This window comes from Hesperophylax consimilis, chromosome 23 (genome assembly GCF_061612785.1).
Source record: "Hesperophylax consimilis isolate HC1 chromosome 23, BYU_Hcon_1.0, whole genome shotgun sequence".
NCBI classification, from domain to species: Eukaryota; Metazoa; Arthropoda; class Insecta; order Trichoptera; family Limnephilidae; genus Hesperophylax; species Hesperophylax consimilis.
This window is the reverse complement of record NC_142858.1, coordinates 4,402,893-4,424,349: the sequence shown is the minus strand read 5'-3', so window position 1 is coordinate 4,424,349 and position 21,457 is coordinate 4,402,893. Positions and strand designations below refer to the sequence as shown.

Below are 21,457 nucleotides of genomic sequence, written 5' to 3'. Positions count from 1 at the left end.
ACTTAGCAGGTGTGTCCGTTTTCATGGGGTAATGTTTGCCCAGGTCTTGGTGGTGGGTGCGATGACCGTTTACAACCGGTTACCGCGGTCAGGGCCGCTCGGTAATGCCGGGGCCTGACCCTCAGACTGACGACTGAGGGTGTGCTGCCTGCCCCATCAACTAGTTGGGCAACTGTTGTGCCGGTTCGTGACCGAAGCGGACCCAGCAACAGCGTTCGGGGACATTTGGGGTGACCTCTCCTGCCGGATTCTCCCGGCTCATCGCCTTGCACCGCAATGGGTGGGTTGGGTTCATACCAACCATCACTACTGTCCTCTGTGATCCCTAGTTTACTACACACTCCTCATACCCTTTTCTTCCCAGACCTTCCTTTCCCTTCATAACATTGCAGAAAAATATACAAATAAGAAAACAATTAACTGGTGAACATTAAACAAACAACCATAAGGAACTCCAGTCCATTATTTTTATATTTTATTATTAGTAATGACATTCTGACTTAAATTACAGCATTTTAATTTTATGGTATCATCTTATTTTTATTCATTTTATTAAAATCTAATTTAAAAAAAATCTAATTTCAATTTCTCTACAAAGTCTCACATGGCGTCTCCAATAATACTAAACAATAGGTACGCCTGTACCTAACAACTGTCTTCACAATGCAATCACCTTTCTGAATGCTCCTGGCTATACTTGCAAGTATCTCAGATTTAAAGTAAAATACACAATGATCATACAAACAAAAATAAACAAAACCGTTACATTGACAAGTCGGCGGAAAACAAAATTCTTATTATTAATTCATAAATAGAAATAGCATACTAGGATTGTACTGCAATTATTTGTCATAAAGTCACAAGTAATAAACTAGTTTTTTCGATCTTTTTATTGTTTTTGTAAATCAAAATCGCATTCCAGGTTGTACTCCTAAGGGTAAGGCTCATTAACAATTTATTAGTATGTAATTTTATTTGAATAAATGTTAAAAATATAAAAATTGATTATTTTTTCGGCATGGAACGCATTGTTGTATTTTACATTGTTTTATATGGGAAAAATTATTTCGCAACGAGTGTTTCACATAACGAGTAAAATTCTGGAACGAATTAGTCTCGTTATGAGAGGTTCCACTGTATTTAAATAACTACCCTTTACAAAATAGTTTTATATTTATTTATTTACTTATTAATTGACGCCTTGAAGGCTTTTACATGAATACAAGTTTACAAGGATACTTTTTCAGGATCACAATATTAAGTGTATATAATTTAGAACATAACACTTGTTTAATTTTCATATAAATGACATGGAACGTAATATTAGTCATTCTTGTTTCTTATTTTACGTAGATGACATGAAATTATATAAATGCATTGACTCCGTAGATGACTGCAACCAGTTACAAGAAGACATTAACAAAATTGAACAATATTGCGAAAACAATCAACTATCTTCTAAACATAAACAAATGTAATGTTATTACCTTTTCACGTAAAAACATCCAATTAATTATACTTACAAATTGAACCTTGTACCCCTACAACGGGTAGAAACAATCAGATCTCTTGGATTAATACTACATTCTAAAATTAGTTATTTAAGGATCATATTGAAAATATTTTAGAAAAAGCTTATAAAGAAATGGTCTTTATTATAAGCATAGCAAAGCCTTTCCCCGTAGTACACACCCTAATTATCAGTTTCAGTGCCGGCAACCGGGGCGTTTATTTAAGGTTGGTTCTGTACAGATGTTTTTTTTTCATTACCCTCCTCACTAGACATAGTCTGTTCTGAGGCTGGTAATTAACAATTTATATATAAACCAAATGTTTAGTAAAATAAAAATAATAAGAAAAAATTGGAGTAAAAAATTGAGTAATAGAAAAATAAGTGTAGTACTATATGTGTTGAAAAATTATGAATAAAAATATGAAATGAGTATTTCGAATTATAATTAATTGTAAAATTTTGTAATTTTGTTAGAATTTGTGTGCAGTATGGTTTGTAAAATGCATTAGATGTTTAGAATATTTCTAATATCTGTTCTTTGTTTTACCAAAAACCAATTTACAAATCTTTTGAACACCCAATTCAAATTATTTGGTAAGACGTAAGTTTTAGTTTGGGTTAGGAACATTTTGAATATGTGAGGAGCCAGGTAAGATTCATGTCTTTTAGCGAAATTTGATTTGATATACGGTACTTGTAATTGTTTGTGTGTAATTGCTCTCGTGTTTTGCTAGTGAGTTATGTGATTCGGTAATTTTTTATGCAGTTTTTGTAGATGATCTTCTTTATGAACAGTTTATTTATGTCAAATAAGTTATTTTCAACCATTAGCTGTTCTGTCGGATGTTTATAAGGCTTTCTAAACATAATTCGAATTATTGATTTATGACTAATTTTAAGGGATTTGAGATGAGTGTCTGCTGCTACTCCCCATACTGAAATACCATACATTAGAATACTTTGACAAAGTGCAAAGTATATATTTTTTAGCTGATTTAATGACATAAAATATTTCATTTTGTTTGTATTGTTTTTGTTTTGAAGATGTATGATAGTTTCCGGATTTTTTTTGTTATTGGGTTAATTTGGAGATCCCATTTTAGATTATGGTCAACAGTTAAGCCGAGATATTTGATATTATCCGCATAATCTATTTTGTCACAAGTACAGCGTGTGTTATTTGTAGAAGTATTGGTGCAGGGGTGAAGATGGAATTGTGGGCGACTATCTGGCTGACCAGCTTTTGTTTTACTAAAAGTCAAGTATTTTGTTTTAGAAATGTTGAGTGTAAGAAGATTATTCATTAGCCATTTATTTATTTCAGTCATCCCTGCTTCTGTGTTTTTGTAGACATTTTCCCATGACTGTGCTTTGAATAAATTTACAGTGTCATCTGCGTAACTGATTACTTTGTACTCTATTTTTCCAAGGTTTATCTCAGTTAGACTATTTATGTAGATGAGAAAAAGTATGGGACCCAAGACGCTGCTTTGCGGTACTCCATACCTGTTACCTACCTTGTCACTTTCGTGTTTATTGATTTTTACTATTTGTTGTCTATTTTCAATGTAGTTGATGAACCATTTTAGTGGTGGACCGGTTATGCCGATATTTTTGAGTTTTTGCTGTAGTAATTTATGTGAGATGGTGTCGAAAGCTTTTGCTAGGTCTAAGAAAGCCCCTACTACCTTTGACCCGCCATCATAAGTTTTTGACTATGTAAGTAGTTAGTTCCGATAAGGCGTCTTCTGTTCCCATTTTCGCTTGAAACCCGAATTGGCTGTTTGAGATCAGTTTGTGTTTATCAAGGTATGCGAGCAATCTTTTTTTCATAGTTTTTTCTAGTAGTTTGGATAGTGAATTGTGATATAAATGTCATATGTAAGGTCACAACTTGAGTTCGCCGCAGTCATTTGGAATCGAAAATATCCAAAACAAATTTATAAAACACCTATCGTATCGCTTTAGTGATCATCGGTTTGACCCTATCGCTTTATATAAACGCAGAAAAATCTATGATGCTTTATTCTTTTACAAAATCGTGAACTGTCTTGTTGATTCATCATATCTGTTAGAAAAGATTGCATTTCGTTGCCCCAAACAAAACACCAGATCGAACGATTTATTTAGAATACCTCACTGTAAATCCAAATACGCGCAAAACTCTATAATAGGACGTATCTGTGAAAATTATAATACCTTACGAGATTTTCAACTTCAAATCAAATAAATTGCAACTCACTAAATTAATAATTAATAGCTAAAAACACTTTTACTTTTGGGAAAATTATACTATTACTTCCGTAGTTTGTTTTATTATTTTCAATTAGTAACTATAACCATGCTAAAACTGTATCTATTTTTAATATTATGTAGGTACTTCTTTAACATTTCATGGAATTTAATTGGTCTATAACATATTCATGTTTATTGTTATATTTCACTGTACGACTATAAGTTTCCTAAATAAATTTAAATAAAAACAAATTTTAAAAAAATAAGTTGATAATTAAAAGTAGATACAATATAAGTGGGTACAGAGTAAAACAGAAATAATAATATAAAAGATATTGAACATGACGTTAGCAATGTAAATATTTTTTTCGGAAGATGCACATTTAATTTTAATATGGTTCGGACGGTGATATAGCGGGTGGGACTTCAACACTTCTAATTTTAAGCTGCCATATAATGTTGGAGATTTATTGCTTTCCCTACTTGAGATAGACAATAGATAAGGGCTTCAGTAGGTAGTTTACCTAACACTTAAAAATAAGTCCTAAAAATATAATTTACAATGCAACATTAATTTAGAATTTCATAATATAGTTGTAAGACACCGTGTTTATAAATATACCATGCCAAAAATATTACTGTACTTTACAATATAAGGCTATGACATTATTTGTGAACATGTGAGGAAATAATATATGTTTTTATGCTACTTTTAAAAAATAAATGACGAATAAATATAATTCTTATGACAAAAACTATTTGGAATAGGAATTGTCGCATTCCGGAAAGAACAGATACCTAACTGAGTTTTGCAAATATTTTTGTATTTATTATTGTGACGGCTGTTTCGGGGTTCAAGTACTTATAAAACTTCAGTTACGCCACACGAAGGCAACTTATTTATATGATTTTATTTACCCCTTCAGTATTCTTATTTGTATGATGTTTTGGTGTTTTATTAACACACTTTGATCGGGTTATTTTTTCGCCGGCAGACCGCTGAAAATGGGCGAAAATAAAGGTCCCGCGCGAGTTTCTTTAATTTATTTTAAATCGCTATATCTTCGAAAATAATGGAAATATTTTAATAAAATTTTCTACATACTAACTCAGCATACCCAAGCTATAAAATTTCTAGCCGAAAACCAAGTATTATTTCTAATGCAACTTAATAAATCGAAAACAAAGTCATTGTTGGGTCATTAGGGTTCAATTTTTAAAGTATAAACTAGGTTTCAATTTTATAAAATTACAAATTTTTTCGTAGGAAGCAATCACTTTGTGGTTAGACATTATATATTAAATCAAATAAAACACTTTGTTTATTGACCACGACTTTTTTATTATTACATCTAGGTACCGGTTTCGCTACAGTCGAGCTTCATCAGGATGTGAAATATAACTGTTATATTTCACATCCTGATGAAGCTCGACTGTAGCGAAACCGGTAGATGTAATAATAAAAAAGTCGTGGTTAATAAACAAAGTGTTTTATTTGATTTAAAATTACAAATTATTATATTTTCACCAAGCCCAAATCATTATAAAAACAAAAACAATTTCCACATCACTAGTATTGTCAGAGTAACACATTATTTACCCATTCAAATACCACGTGTGCAATTGCCACCCAAAAAACCATCGGAACATGCTAATAATATTGGTTATTTTATAAAATGAAATTTAAAATAATCTCCTCAGAACACAACCGTAGGACAATTTGCTTTTTAAAAACTGGCATTCACTTGTAAATATTTATTATGGTCCGCCTAACTGTGTTCGCCGATACCTGCTTTTGTTAGATGCGCCAGACACTCAGTAGTTGAGTGGGTGCGGAACCGAGATAGAGAGATTTGTTTCGAGTTTCAGGGACATAAAAACTCTCGTTCCAGGAATTGAACTATTATAGTAACAGAATATGTTATCTAAATTACTTATTTCGTTGTACTTCAAACGCAATACCTATCAAGTGTCAGGTGTTCAATAATATAGGTCATTTGACGCCCGAGGAAGACATGGCACGATCAAGTGAATCAGATACTCGAGTCGGGCCATGTCAAGAGTCAGAATAATAGAAGAGTATGTATGAGACGATGTATGAATGTGAATGAGGCAAGGAGTGTGTGCCAAGACCGAGTTGTTTGGCGGTCTGTCCTCTCTGCCTACCCCTGCGGGGAAACGGCGTGATGGTTAGTTAGTTAGTTAGTTAGTTAGTTAGTTGAAATATCGATGTCCACAAAAGATTCCAAGATAAATACTAAAAAAAGACTTGCATTACAATTTGATAATTACGTACGTATAGTTGGAACCTTTACAGAGAGATTGGTATATAATATTCATATAAAAACATCGGATAATTTCTTCTTTTCTGCCATTGAAATGAGGCGGGCGCAGAAGGTAGAAATACCCTTCCGACGTTAAGCATCAATCGACCGAACGCAAACGGGTAGAACTACCCTTCCCGATTAAAGTGTGTTAAGCTAGCTTGGAATGGCTTTAGCTGTGTTTGGTGACCAGAACTGAATATCCTGGTACTTCCCCACCTTCCTCTTCCTCGTCTCATTCCCCTCACCTACCTTCAGTCTCACAACATTCCCCAATTGGGGATAGGCCAGAGTCTCACTCCAGACGGGAGCGATTGAGACTCTTGTGTGGTATTCAATTAAAAAATGTACTGATAGACGCAAAAAGTAGAAGAACAAAATAATATAACTGGAAGTGGGTGTACAAGCGTCCTGGGGGTTTTTACATGTAGGTAGTACAATATTAACATCACAGAAAGTTTTAAAACAAAATAAAGTTAGTAATAATAAAATAAAACTATATTAGATAAAAAAATACAACAAACAAAAATTAAAATAAGACAGCAAACAGAGAGGTTATTAATTTTCTTTTGAATTAACTTAATGTTTATAAGGTAAGGTTTATGCATAGCAAAAAGGATTACAAATTATTATAAGCAATAATTGTTGTAAGGCTGCGATTACACTTGGAAGTTTTTTTTACGTTAAGTGAGTTAAGGTAAAATTATCTATCGAAACGTCACCTATAAAGTGACATTCTGCCAATGGGACTCGAACCCACGGCCTTCTGATTACCGGTCAGCAGCTCTACTTCTGAGCTATGGCGGCTTATCCGCCAAATTAGTCAATGTGTACTTAGTGTTCTGCAAGCAAAATTATTGCTTATTAATTTTTTTCTCACCTGAAAAAACCAACTTCATTTTTGTAGGTAAAGGAATTATTACGGTGCTAATTAATTTAATTAATTAATTAATTAATGGTGCTAATTCTCCCACTTAAGGGCGTCGAGATATGTCTTGATTAATTGACTAATTTGGTGGGTATTAAATAAGCCGCCATAGTTCAGTGGTAGAGCTGCCGACCGGTAATCAGAAGGCCGTGGGTTCGAGTCCCATTGGTGACATGTATTTTTTCTCGGGAGATTTTTCAATTTGTAAGTTTTTTCTCTTACAAATATTTTTCTCTTATATTATATTATTTATATTGCTTATAATAATTTGTAACCGAGAGGTTTACAAAAATCTTCTTTAATCATGGTTATTATCTATTAAACTTGATTAATCTTAGTTTATCTTGGTTTATCTAAGTTAATCTTGGTTAATGTTTTGGTAGTCTTAGTTAATAATATGGGTATTCTTTGTTAGTAGCCTCCATACTCAAAAACTATATACAAAAAACAAATATTAATATAAGTACACTGATGCTCGAACTCTGAATTTTGTAAAATAAATGGTTTAGCAACCTAACTTTTACTATTGTCTAATTACCTTGTCATAGTTACCTAAGATTATTTTTGAGAAATAGTTCTTTGCTAATTAGCGCCATGCACTAGTCACCAAACCTGCTGGAGTGTTATTTATTTGTGCGACAATTTTTGTTTCCATTTTTAATTTTGTACCTATTCATGTATGGGATTAACTTGATGACTTAATGAATCCACCCATAAGCGACACTTTGAACTTAAACTCTTGTCTCTAACTGCTCAAGGAAAACATCCCCTCTGCGGGTGTAAAACACTCAGCCAACCTCCAATCATACATATGAGGTTAAAGAAATATCCGAAGAAAGAGTTGAGACTTTAATTAGGTAGGTAGGCAGCTGGGCAGGTAGGTACATTGAAAAAAAATGAAAAATCGTCATACATATCGTGCAATACTTAGTTTTAATAAAGTAGTGCGTATCTCTATTTGATAGCCTATTACTCTTGGAATGCTTTGACATTTACGTGCCTGAAAACTTGAGCAGTAGGTAGTCGTCATCATGACACGAATTGTTCAAGATACCAAACTGCAGAATAGATTTTCAAGCATAGCATAGCATGACAATAGGAATTGTTCTATTGAATAATGTTGTAAAAACAGTATATATATTTAATTACTCTAAATAACCTCAAAACTTGGTTCGTATACCTACCTGTATTCTCTAATGTGTTTATTGTTATACATGAGAAATATTTTACGTATGCAAATTGCATGGTGTAAATATCTACTGATTAATCTATTGATCAATACATTAATTTAGTAATTGTGGAATGATTTGCCGGCCTCTGTTTTTCCTCCCTCATGCATCATGGGTCTCTTTAATACCCATGTACAGTCTTTCCTCTCCTCAAAAAGACATGTTCAGGCCCAGAAGTAAATTATATTCCTCAGGGCCTCAATGTAAAAAATGGGTTTAAGTAAAGTAAACATTTTTTTCCTGCAATAAGTTATATCTTAGGCCCTTGAGGTGGTTTTTCACAAAAACGACACTCTACAAATAATCAAAATATTTTTTTTACTAGGTATGTAGTTCCTACGTGCTCAAGTGTGAACAGTGTACACTGAGTGCATAATAATAATCGGATAATATTTAGAGCATCGTATTTTGAAAAATCACCTCATGGGCGCTGAAACTATGGTATGGTGATACTATGGCATATCCTTACAACGACACCCTTCGATTATTTTCAGGATTAGCATAACTGATGAATTAGCAAGTCACTTGCCCCAGGACTTGTTGAAATTACAACTAGCTTATGGCAGGATTATTCGTTTATTATATCTTAAAATATCACGTGACATTAATATTTTTTCAAAGACAGACCATTTATTTCATCTTATGTTGTTTTTTTTTAAATGCCACACAATAAAGTCTTTTACAAATTTAGGTACGTTATTATAGGTAAGTTGTGCAAAGTAGTATGACAAGTTTAAAGTACATAATATAATAATAACTGTGTAAAAGAAGTACATAAAAGATAAAATATGATGCGTAAAAGATAGATATAATAGTACAATATTCTTTAAGTGGCAAGTTGAAATCTGGGTAGCCGGTAGAGTCTACGAAGATTCATGTTATTTATGATGATAGAGAAATTATTATAAGCATTCCAGCTATTCTTTGAACACGTATCCTCAGTGATTTTTATATGTTATTATAAAAAAGTGTTATTACACATAATAAATAAATAAAACAATTTGTTGAGTACGAGACCACAAAAAAATTAAAGAAAAGCTAATAATCATGCGACAGATATAAATATATTAGGAAGATGGCCAACTATATAACAGATGGATAACTTTTTTTTCAAAATAAATGCAAAATATATTATTATTCGTCAGCATTATTCACATCGAATGACGTTATATGATAATAACAGGATATTATTGTAGTACTTATATTATGTAATCAATACATTTATGTTAATAATCTATGGCTTGTCATTGAAGTAAAATCATGTATTATTTCATAGTGCTTTCACACAAACAAAAGTATTGAAATCCGTAAGTCTAAACTTAAACTTTAGATTGTACAGTTTTACACCCGCGCTGTGCAAGCGGGTTCCTTTCAGAGCATCGGACCATCATAATATGATTATTTGCCGGAAATTAAAACAAAAATTATGTCCTAAATGAAAAAAAAAATGATTATTGACAGTAGATGTAATATGGACGATGGTCCCTTTACTTAATCAATTGTTTATGAAATTTTCCTTAAACTAACTCAACTCTTTTTCTTGTTTGAATGGTAGAATAGAGTCATAAAATAGGTACATAATATTCGTGATAATTACTAATATCAGTGAACGAAATCGTTTTATCTAAAATCAGAAAAAATTGCAATCGCCCAACAAACATTTGGTAGGGCGCTAATGTCAGATGTTGTTAGCTTTGACGAAACAGATTCCAATAAATATAAGGGGGATCAATCAAATTAATAATAATATGACCATTCCGTGATAATTTTATCCAACTCAGTTCTATCTAAACAATAACTTGTTTATTTACGGTGATAAGTTTTTTGTTCGCCAAAAAAGTTGAGAAAATGATTAGTTTACTAATACGGATTTTGTGTTGTTTAGATATATAGAGAGATTATCTTGCCTTTATCGCGAGACTAATTTTAAAAGGGTTCCCAGATTTTAAAATAAAATTTTGAAACATATTTATATTAGATTAGCCGGGCTTTACACACAATTTTTAGAATTCGGATGTAGGTAGTAATTTTTATTTTATTCTTATCGTCAAGTATGCAAAATTTCATCAACATCGCAATAAAACTGTAGATTTGTATAAAAAGCCAAACCAAACATCTTTATCTCGGGCTCCGTACTTGGACCATTGCTATTTTTAATATACATAAATGATATTGCTAAATGGGGACTTAAGGGTACAATACAACTCTATGCAGATGACACAGTGATTCTTTATCACAATAATGATTTAAACGAACTTGAAAAGGAAATGGAAAGGGATATAGCTTGCCTGGCAAACTGGCTGCGATTAAACAAACTTAGCCTAAACATAAAAAAAACACATTACATACTGTTTGGAAATAAAAAAATGTAAGTCTTAATATAAGTCTTGATAATAACCGCCTTGAAAGGGTTGATGTTACAAAATATCTTGGCATTTTCATTGATTCACAACTCACATGGAATCACCAATTTAAACATGTTATATCCAAAATTACTCCTATAACTGGTGTTTTATATAGACTTCGCGGGTTACTTCCTCCCTCTCTATTAAAATCGATTTACCATGCTATGATTCACTCACATCTAATATATCTCGCCGGAATCTGGGGATTTGCTACAAAAAAAATGATTTCAGAAGTCCAAGTCGTCCAAAATAGAGCCCTGCGAAATATTTTCAGTCTACCTTGGGACACACATGTCAAAGACATCTACAGAAACACCCAAATACTTCCTTTTAATACCATTCCCACTTTTGAAATAACGAAAACTATATTACAAGTAATTCAACACTCGGCACATTCCAACACTACACTCTATTACAATTGCGACGTACACCAACACAACACAAGAAATCACAACAAACTTCATATACCAAAAATCAAATCAACAAAATATGGACTAAGATCCCTAGAATACATAGCTCACACAAAATATAATCAACTACCCAACGAGATCAAATGTGCAAGTCAATGTAAAAAGACCCAAACTAACATGCTCAAACTTCAACTTATTAATGACTATCTGAAATAATAATGTTGTGTATGTCCCATCATATGTCCATTTAATACATACAACTATATGTTTCATGTAATGCGTATCATTCCCGCAATGAGTTTATTAACTCCTGGGAGTACAATGCTTTATATAATATACTATATTCTGTATTGTATACTTTTAATAAATAAAAAAATAAAAAAATATATATTATGCATGTAGATAGATATAAAGCTGATTACCCGGCCTTGCCCGGCTTTATGCAATTATTTCGAAAAGTGGCCCTGTCCCAATGTTTTTGTTTTTGTCGAATGTTTTGAAAACATTTTGTCGCTGGAGACAAGACTTGAGATGACCGCCGCTAACTATGAAATTTGGCAAAATTTCGTTGTTGTTTCTAAGCATAGAAAAATAATTAATTTTCTACCAATCTTACGGTTTCACTGTCAGTGAATTCAATTCATTTGGCTAATACCATTTGTTCCCACCCAGTCAAGGCCTGGCTGGTTTCATTGGCTGGCTAAGTCCTCCATCACTGAATAAGCAACCAACATCTGCCGCTTATAATGACGGTAGTAGGAGATTTTTAAATAGTGATAGGTTTTACGAAATCCGAGAATGATTATCTTTCTTTTAAGAAATAAACCTTTTCGCAATTGTCGTCCATCGTAGAAAGGCAGCTACTAAGTCAGAATACTTATTGGTGACAAATATAACGCTAGAGCCAAAGCGGTTCGTTAAAATACAAGCCAAAATCGATAGTTAATTTTGACAGACGTGAAGAGAGATAATTACGTTATTTTCTGTTATTTCTAATATAAAATGTATCATAAAATCGTCCACCATTTTGAATTTTCGGAATGCTATTCTTTTAAAATAAAACTTGCATCATCCTAGACAAGCAAATTAAATTAATGTATTATGTCGTCAAATTAACCTTTGTTTGTATGGACTCGTCTTTTCAATGACAGCGTATCGTTATATACATAGGATATACACCGGTGCCAAATCAAGACCAAATTAAAAGGATTCTGAAAGCATCGGAATATAAACGTATGGCATACGGGAATATACGGAAGTCGTTAAATGTTCGTAATGAACGGACGCCTTATTAAAAACGTAATGTACTGTGATATTCGTAAGATATATGCGGTTACCAAAAGGGCAGCAATATGAGAGGGTGTCCAAAAGACTCTAAAATGTATGTACCTTGCAAAAATATGAATACCCTTAAAACACGATTTATGGCAAATTCTGTTACGATCACTTTATTCTATAACTATGTATAAGTGAACATTCACAGCGTTTTTGTTTCTAAACCTACCATAAGCGGTGGTAGTCAAAAGGATGCGAAGTGAAAGGTCGCCACATCGGTAGCGGGATTTATATATATATATATATAAAATAAGCAGGAAAGCTCATTGAAAATGAACTTCCCATTGAAGCTACTCACTTCTGTAGTGGTGTACAAAGACTTCTCAAAAGACACTCAGTGAAATATTGCAATTTAGAATTAAAACTATAGTTAAAATGGCTTTTGCTTTATTTAGTGAGCAAATATGAATAACCATGAAATTCCCCACCTTTTTCTCCCCCGTCTTCATCCTCCAGCCTTACAAGAAACCCCTCGTTGGGATGCCATTGTCACAAAAAAACTAGTCGTGGCAAGTTTATTAAAATAGGTTGTCATAAAATTTGCACAGCTTTGAAATTTATATATACAAACAACTTTCCATCATAATAATATATATAGAGAGAGCATTGAAATACAAATTTAAGAAAATTTAATTTAATTAGGTTGTCCATTGGTTGTTCATTGGAACATTCGGTGCAGAAGCAAGGCGATGGGTAGTGATAATGAGTTTCAGTCAGTCGCTTATCGGCGCTAACCGGAACAACCTAAACAGAGTTGTTTCTAATAGCTCTTTCATTGTGAGTGAAATGATTGAAGGGAAATTTGACAGAGCGAATAAATGCGGTTTTATGAGCCAACTCGTTCTCGTCTTTAGCTAATATGACAGTTATGGGGATAATTTTTATTCCTTTTATTTCTTTTTTAGAATACTAATTTAATGACTGCAATAATATTTATAACATCGTATGTTTTTATACTGTAATTTCGAAAACCAAATACGTATTATTTGGTTGAAGAGCCAAAAGAAAGAAGAAATGGAAAAAAATGACGAATGTTTAAATGTCAAATCACAAGAACAAGACATGCCGCAAAGACTAACAGCAATGTCTAATGAATGCGTTGAATTTAATTAGGTAGGTAAGCTTTCTATTAACTTTTATTTTATTTTTTATTCTTCATTATAATTACCCGCTAAACTGCCAAAGGATCGTCTTTAGTGTCGTCAAGTAAGAATTCGTATATACTTGGTCGCTTTAGCTGATTTTGTGTCGATATGAGAACACATCGAACGATGGTGTCTTATCGGTCTTTCGAATTCTTGTAATTATTATATAATTTGTATAACAGATTTTTTTTAAATTTATACAGAATCTATCTGGACATACTCGACAAATTTTAACTATTTTTTGATTGGAGAAAAAATATGGTGTCCGTTAAATATGCCTATACATTTTTAACGAGAAAATTTTTTGTTTTTAATTTTCAAAACAACAAATAACGGGAAAAAAATATTTATGTATAAGTCATTCTTCTAGTATGAATAAACGTGTTGAATAGTAGAACGGAACGGGGTATGTTGTAAGAATAATTAGTTTAAAAAGTATTTGAATTATGAAGTAAGGTTAAGTAACCTACTCAAAGGAATTAGTATTTTTTATCTTAATGACTACTCAAAAATTGATTATTTTGTTAGTAATTAAATTCGCCTCGTAGAATTTCGGTTTATGGTTCATAAACTGAAACAATTATAAAGTGCCAATTGTATTTTATCACCGGAGAGACAAACAACTGACGCAGAATGTGGATATTTCGCTGTTTGTTAAATTTGAGAGATCGAAAAGCCGGTCTTTCAACGCGGTGGCTTCAGTTAGTAAGGGTGAAAACGGTCTACAGAACAGCTGTCTTCAGAACAGATAAGAAATTTAGTGATACATATTTCGAACTGGTGGGAAATTATAATTAAAAAAGAAAAAAAACGAGCAGGATTTGCAAAAATGTAGGTTTGAAAGGGTTTCGCCGCAAAAAGTAATGCTGCATTAATTAGTAGGAAACCGGATAGTTTCAAGAATTTCGATATCTGTACTAATAAATATATTTTTGAAAAAGTGCGAAATTCAATAACCTAATGGTTATTGCGACTAAATTATTCACGCGTGTTGACGGGAAAAATCTCATTCGCTATCATTTTCCATTATTCACAAAAATCATGTGTTTCAGGAAAACATAAAAATGATATAAAAAATAACAGTTTTTTCTGGAACAGTTACGACATGTATCTATTATTCATTCATATTGTTTGTTTCCAAAAATAGCAATATGTTAACACTCGTTGGCAAATAAAACAATTCCAGCAAAGTTTCGAATATTGTGTGATGTTTGACATTCGGTAAATTCAGAAAACGTTAATAAAAAAACAAATCATTTAAAAATTAAAAGATTTATTTTCATTTCAGTATTTTTTTCTACTATAATAGTCCGGATTTGGTTTGTTGACGATGAATCGGCGTTTATTGAAATGTAATTTTTTCATTAAAAATATAAATAGGTACTATAATTAATTTAATCATATGCTTTACATTACCTACATTACAACAGGATAAATCTAGTAGTACAGGAATGCACAGTAAAAATATTCCATTATTATTGACACATTTAGGAGTTAAATTTAGATACATGTGTGAAGGAGAAGAATTAATAAAGTATTGAAAAAGAGTACATTTTTAGACATAGTAAAGTTAAAAAGATGACAATTAGATAACATGGGCGTCATAACGGTGGCTGGGGACACAGGGCATGCAGGGGGAGGGGGGGGGGAGAAAATACCTTTATAACTGGCACTGACACTCTAAATATATTATTTGTCGTTACAAGTGTGACAAGTTTAATGCCAGATATATGTAGATGCAAGTTCTCGATACGCATTGAGGACTTAGAAAATATATTTCACATTTTCATGTAAACCGAAAATATTACTAGTGCAATGATGGGGACTTAATTAGGGGGAATTATTTAACTCGCGAAGCCTGGGTGGAATTGTGCCGCATTTCTCCACTCTGCTACTAGCCGATTTAACCGACATGTTTTAAAGGTTTTCATTTTAAACGATCGAAAAATATTTCCGTTTAAGAAAGGATAATTGTCTACGATTTTCCGAAAAATTATAATCGATTTATTGGTTTACCTTCTGACTTTTTAATAATTCATCGGCTGTGGCGCTTTTTAGGTGTGTTTATGAATGTAATAATTTACATTTCGCTTCCTTCACCTACACCACATACGCAAATACCCTAATTGAGGATCCATAGAAAAAATTTCGCCTGTGGCACTTTTCCGTGTCTAAGAGTTAAGACTGAATTTACACTCCCTTCACTCGGGTCACTTTCTTCAGTATGAGGATGCCATTGTTCCACAGGCTCTGAAGCTATTGAGAAATTGGGACTAACGTGCGGTATTCGCAATTGTTTTATCTTTGTGGGTAATCAATACATTTTTTATCGTTGTGGGTAATTAATACATTTTTTGAATAAATTAACATACTTAATTTTTACATGACCTTTCCAAATGGAAAATAATATATTCATGCATAAATTGTGTAAAACTTAATTTCAAATGATAATAGCGATATAGATTTTTTACAATCATTTTAAACTCCTTCAATAAAATTATATTAAAAATGTGGTTCGTTATAAGGTTTACGGCTTTAAAAAGGGCCCTCCAAACTCAAAATGGGGCACCTTCACGCCTTAAGACGCCCCTGTTCATTTGTCCATTACTCGAGCTACTCCGGGTACTCCGGGTCAGTTTTTTTTTATGTAAATATGTAGTTATTTTGATCACTTCCTTGTTCCTTTCCTGTAAGTTCAATTTAAAAAAAAAAATAGTTATTGAAACAAAACACAATACATCGCAAATTTGCATGTAGATGTTGGCTATGAAGAACAATACCTACCTGACGTTTCGTAAAATTGGTATCTATTGTAGTGCACGAGGTTATTGCTTTCTAAAAATCAAAAACAAGTGCGAAACCGTCATGAAACTGTCAAACTATCATAGTATCGAGTCATTAATATACCTAATAATAACTATTTATATCAGATAAAAGGATAAGGTCGTTTGAGTGTAGTGGCATTAGGTGCTGGTAGATTATGCAGATAAGTATATTTACTAAAACATTCGTACTATCGACACGAACGCTTAACACAGCTTATCAATATATTATAATTTAAATATAAATTTATATATACTTATAATTTATCGTAGCTAACGTATAATAGTAACTTATTCGAACACTTATGCAAAATTAAGCCATAATTAATATTTAAATTTGTTATGTTACGTGCTGCAGTTTTACAATTTCTGATGTTAAAAAAAAATGCAATGTCACGCCGCTGTTTATAATTATTTTAACACGTATACCGACTGTACCTACTTATTGGTTCAGTTCAGTGTGATTAAAAACTTGACATAGATACTTTAAAAAAAACATAAATAGGAATAACAGAGAAATGTTAGCACCTTGTGTTAGTAATTAATGTTTCTGCACATTAATAGACTTCATTTTACTCTCGAATATTGTGAGTGCGACGTATTTAGATTTTCTGGGTTACGGAGAAATTTATTGTTACGCCTACCTATTCGGATCGGCCGTTAGGTAAATCACGAGTTTCGTTCAATTCTGGCGTAGGAAATAGAGTGGGAAACACAATTTTCACTGAAGTTAACATTATAAATTAAGTGTTTACGGTAAAGATAATAAATGCGCAGAGGGAGGGGGTGGCCAATAGGCATTATCAAGTTCCCTTATCAGATTCTATGAGCGGGATTGGCCATCATGATCCGGAGTGTCCGTTAGAGTGGGCGTGGTGAGGGAGGGGTAAGGGGGGTTGTGGTTTGGCGGTTAATAAGAAACATGATACGTCCCATCATCTAGAGGTACTAACTTCTTAAAGATCTCACGCAAAAATGTTACAACCGTTTCCAAGACACGCGATTCCGAACTGTGGCGAAGAAAATGCTCCTTTTCAAAAGTGCCTCGAGTGCGTGAAACAGTAACACATTTAAAATGCTAATTATCCGAATATAAGAACTTGTTAATTTTCATAAAGCAATGTTGACTAGACGCTGTGAAAATATCCAGTTTTTATGGTTCATCTGAGCGAGCAGTACGAAGTACTCATACTGTTATGCGAATTAAATATCAGACTTGCAACCAAGACAAATCAGACAAAAAAGGCACAAAGGGTCGGATTTTTGAATACACGTTCATTTCTATGTTACAAATATATATTTTACGAAATTCTAAAAACATTAGCAGGGCAAGTGGAGATATTAAAAGATACCAAGATTGTTTTTTTCGCGAATAACTCGCCTCCTACGCCTCATACGTCGATGAAAGCCAAATGAAAGTAAAGGAAAACCTTATTAACTATAAGATTGGTTACGTGCATTTTAAAAATAAATATCCCTTTCCGATATGTGCTAATGATGTAATGATGAAATCGTCTATATTCAAATTTGATTTTAATAACTTTCTTCAATAATCGTTTATTTTTGATAATTTCTAATTACTCGGCTTTTTATTTTTATGATTTCGAAATGTACTTGTATGTAAAACATCATCTTTCAAGGAATTACGACAACGTAAAACCCATATTTGAATGAAAAAGTCATAGATTGATAATTTGTACATAGCCGTTTTTGTGAAAAATCACATCAACGGCGCTTTAATGAAATAAAATAGAGTCATTTTTTTGGGACAGTGACGTCCCCACTGTGAGGCTAAAGGGAGTGTGGAAGTAAATAAGTTGAGTGATAGAAAGGTTGGGAAGTACCAGACTATTTAGAGATGTTATTTTTTAATGATAAATAAAAAATTGTCTTATGTTTATAAGACAAGGTTTTTATGCATAGCAGAAAGGATAATAAATTATTATAAGCAATCATTTTATAATAATTAATTATCCTTTGTGCTATGCATAAAAAAACCGTGTCTTATAAACATCAGTTTATCACTAAAAAAATAATCATATTTGCCAAAAGTCAAAATATTTCGCCAACAAATATAGATATAATGTGTCTTGACGCCTTCTTGTGGTAAATTTAGCATTTAGCCTTTCCTACAAAAATAAAGATGGTTCTTTACAGGTTAAAAAAATATAATAAGCAGTAAATGTCGATTGAAGTACTAGTGCATATTGAATAATTTGGCGGGTTGGAAATAAGCCGACGTGGCTCAGAGGTCTAGAGTCTAGAGCGTCTGACCGGACACCAGAAGGCGCGGGTTCAATTCTCGTCGGCGGCATTTATTTTTACTCGGGAGATATTTTCAATTTGTATTGATATAATAATTTATTATTTAGAGATGGTCACTAAATACGTAAATAATTCCTTAATAAGGTTTGTCAATATTTTATTATATCCTTTGTTTTAAAACATAATATACAATTTTAAAACATATCTTCGGAAAAATGACGAAAACAATTTCCAAAATTTCCTAGGTATAGTAGAAATAATAGAAAAATAAATAAATACTTCCGCGTAACAAATTTTTAGAAAATTTTGTTTCAGCAAATAGAAAAAATCGGAACGGCACGCCTCTGGCAACTAGGCTAGGGTCACTATATATTGTTGACATTGACTTCACCTTGGCAAAAAAATGATTTTAAAGGGAGAATTAGAAAATCAGGATAACCCAGTCAACTGGTCTGATTTACTTGGAAGCTGATCGAAATGATTATTTGCCGGACCGCGTGATTTCACTTTCAAAAGAAGGCGCATTTATGATCGAAATTTTTTTCTAAATAAAACTGTGGTTTTAAAATAACTTTCATTTGCGAATTTCAAACATTTAAAAATATACGTTTTTTATGAGTTATTATGATTTCGTGGGAGATTTTTGAGAACTTTACGAAAATGCGGGGGACGTACGCCTCGAAATTCATCTCACGTAGAACCGATCGAAACAGTGCTCCAAGACCGATAGGCAATATGATGGACGGGTGAATAATAATGGTAAAATTTCGAATTCTTGTCTTGTCTAATTTATGAGACACGTGACTACAAATGGGTAGCGCATGAGGCGTCTCCGACTTCTTCCATTCACTTGCTCGTCATGTATTCTCACAAATAAAAATAATTGCTTCATTCATATTCTTAACTCCATCTCGATATGAACCCCACGCAAGAATTTGATTTACTTTTCCATGTTGTGTTTTCCAAGGTCATCCTCGACTTCTACGATAAGTTTGAGCATTACATTAACATTATTTTTACTTATTTCACCGCACAGACGCCTCAAAGATTTCAATACTACTGTCATCAGTCTACGTTCGCCCTTCCTCTGCCAGTACCATGCCTCATTGCAATACATCATCAATGCTTTTGTATGATACAATTGTCCCTGTGGTGCAACTATAATAAATAAAGAGAGAGACTAAAGTACAACGAACAGTAATTGGTTGGACCTTGAAAGTGTTACGGACAGACACTCACTTGAGCTTATAAGACCTGGGAGCTTAACTCGGGGTTAGTTGTAGCACGGGGTCAATTGTACCGGTACAATAATCCCTTGATAAATCGGTGCAACTATCCCCAACATCCGGTCATTTCAAATTAAACGCAAATTTGGTTATTCTATAACCCAAACGCTTCAAAATCCTGGTTAAAGTTAACTCATTTATACAAAGCAATGTGTGAATAAAAAAACAGGTACAAACAGAGCACAGTAATAGCAACATTATGCCACGAATGCAATCGAAAAAAGTTACTTTTGGCACTCATAAATTTCTTCGTCCCGTTGAAAATATAGGTCGCGGGCTATTGGAAGCATGTCCGCACTGTTAGGGTCATCGCCTGACGACGCATCATTAACGTACTTATTATAATTATTGAGTTATTCGCTTTGATACTTCTCACACGTGGTACAATTGTCCCCGGTCTCCCCTACCTACGTATTTCGACCCAATCCGTGCGTACGTCGTTTCGTTTTGTGTGTTAGGTTAGTAAGTAGTTAGGTTAGTAGTTAGGTAAGTCTCTAGCTAGGCTAGAAAAAATAACTCCGAAGATTTTTATTCGGAATAAATATATTATATTTAGTTGTTATTGTTTTTTTAACAATTTTATTATTATTGTACTCTACACCAAGGCCTGTATTGAGGGACCGCACCTGGTATCTATGTGTAAATATAACTAGGTAGGTATTAGAGTATTGGGATTTGTTTGAACAGCCGTCAAGCGTATCGGTAAAAAAATAGGTCAAACGCTGATGGACCAAAAATTAACTGTTTATCTGGACCGTTTTTGAAGTGGCAAACGCCAAAAAAAATCGAAATCACGCTGATTAATTCATGACAACGACAAATCTGTGAGGAGTTCATAATAATTCTTTAAATTTTTGGGAAATTTGAGAGAGACAAAATGAGAACGGTTCAAATCAACGCAGCCGTTAGAAACCTTCGCCAAATATGTACCCCACAAGTAACTCGTAAGAAGATCGAGTACATGTGCGCCAGCTGTTGTGCGAAAGTTAGAACATTTATATTATAATGTAATGAACGAGGCAGAGGCCCCTCGCAGGCGTCACGTGTCACGTCCCAGTCGCGCTAGGCTAAGGAGCCTTTTCGTGAACATGAGCTTTCATGCTTTGAAACAGAGCCGAAAAGAGGTCTCGAGGGGTTTTGATATTTTGATTTTATTTATTGTTTAACCGGTTAGACTGTTAGACGTTAGAGATTTCTCATTCGTAAAGCAAACTTGAATGCTGTATGGGTATCTCTGGATCTGCGAAAAACGAAATTGTATGTATTTGGCTCACAAACTAGGAATGAGAGAACAAGAGAAAAAATTAAGAAAAAAACAACATTTGGGGGGGGGGGGGTTAAAAAGTAACAGAGGAAGAATGTAAGAGTGCAGCTAATCAGATCAAATAATCGTTGAAGATAAATCTCTCTCAAACGAAAAATGTGAAACAGAAGAAATTAGATAAAGATTCAGTCGGATCTGGGAATTGAACTCAGGACCTCAGTCTTGCCGGAGCCTTGCTCTAACCACTGAGCCCATCCCTTTCAGTCGTATTCAACTGTATCATACTTTGACTAAGA

The 21,457-nt window shown here is 33.1% G+C and overlaps 1 protein-coding gene and 1 non-coding gene across 2 annotated transcripts in view; one reads left to right on the top strand and one right to left on the bottom strand.

Annotated features, from left to right (window-relative positions):
- The window catches only part of trio (trio Rho guanine nucleotide exchange factor), a 684,295-nt gene that overhangs the window by 141,753 nt on the left and 521,085 nt on the right, over positions 1-21,457 (bottom strand). The gene's annotated exons all lie outside the window — the stretch shown is intronic.
- Positions 7,103-7,174, top strand: TRNAT-GGU (transfer RNA threonine (anticodon GGU)). Its single transcript has one exon. It is a non-coding gene; the product is annotated as a tRNA-Thr (tRNA).